This window comes from Cyprinodon variegatus, unplaced genomic scaffold (genome assembly GCF_000732505.1).
Source record: "Cyprinodon variegatus isolate N-32 unplaced genomic scaffold, C_variegatus-1.0 Scaffold2046, whole genome shotgun sequence".
NCBI classification, from domain to species: Eukaryota; Metazoa; Chordata; class Actinopteri; order Cyprinodontiformes; family Cyprinodontidae; genus Cyprinodon; species Cyprinodon variegatus.
In genome coordinates, this window is record NW_015152499.1 from 54518 (window position 1) to 56131 (window position 1614).

Below are 1614 nucleotides of genomic sequence, written 5' to 3' on the forward strand. Positions count from 1 at the left end.
GCCTCTGCTTTTTGACCATATGCCAAAATGTGCCTATCAGTTAACCTATTGTTATATTAATTTGATATTAAAACCTGGTTAAAATCTGGTATTTTTATTATTAAAAAGTAAAGTCTAGTTATATGACCACAATAACTATCTACTGCATACATAGTTAGTTGGTTTAAGCTGCAGTCATAATCTGTTATTTTAAGTGAGAGTTAACCAATCTATATGAGGTTCAGAACCCCTGTTATTTAAAACGGATGGTAGCCTTAATAATCCACAATGATCATGAAAGAGTTCAAACTAAACACCTTCAACTGCATTGAAGCATACAACCCAGCAGACATTTTGTTCTGTCCTGAGCATATCCTAGCTCAAATTAAGATACGTACCCTATTTTATAAGATTTAGGAATTAATAGAGAATAGGCTACTTTTGAAGTGTGATTGTAGGGGTGTGTTTACATGGGAACACTGGTGAGGGTAGATTTATATACAGGCACATTTTAAAAAATGAATATCAAATGAAAAGTTCAATATTTTTAGTCACTCCTTTCAGAAATAAAAGTTTTTATTGTATAGAATTTCATTAGCATTATATTCCCAGAAAATCCTCTTAAGGCTATTATAATCTATGTCAATCTATGGTAATAATTTTATTTACACTGAAATTTCCAGGCCTGCCGTATGTAAGAATTTAAAGGGATCATAGAATGATTATATAGAATGAAACGACAGGTTTTCTTCCTGTTATAGTATGCTCGTGAATATTTAGATGAGCTGTGCACTGATTGGTTGGTTTACAACAAGCAAAGCTGCTGAGTAAAGATGCGTCATAGCAACAAGCACTCACTCACTGAAACATCGAAATTGTTGATATGGCAGGGTGACGAGATGTCCTCTTTTCTCCAGACATGTCCTATTTATAATACCTAAAAAAATGTCCGGGGGGGAATTTGAAAATCGTCCGGGATTTTGTTCGGCCTCAGTGCAGCATGTAGTCGATACAGGGAGCCAGCGGAAGACAGAACAACCAAACCCAACCCGGTGACGGTAGCCTGGATAACAGTGGCCCCATAAAGCACGCTAAGATACGCGGGGGGGAAGCATACCGTCAACAGGTTGGGTTTGGTCGCTTCGTCCCCTGTTGGGGCCCGGTCTGGTCCAGTCAGCGGCCCTGCAGAACCATATAACGCAACATCCCGAGTTTACGTCAACTTGGTGCTTCGTTTGGATTCGCCCGTTTCATGGAGGAAACGGGCGAATTGTGAGATTTACAGAGAAAGGAGGTGTCGATGGGGTTTGAACTTCTCTGTACATCCATTTCACCCACTTAACTATCGTTATTCATCTATGACAATGTAAACTCGGTTTTGCATTCTATGACCCCTTTAAAGTGCATTGGTACAATTCTGTTTGGGGAACCAGCTTCTTCAGCATCGAACATTTGTGGCTTACCCTCCTTATGACTGTTTTCTGGTCAACAGTCCTCCTTATGGTTGTGTATACAAAATAAAACCATTAGACAAACGTTATACATATGAAAAGCTTTTATTTACTGTTTATATTTTTTTATTTACTTTCTCTTTTTTCAAATCAATACTTAGTTAAATAAAAGAAAAAGAAAAAC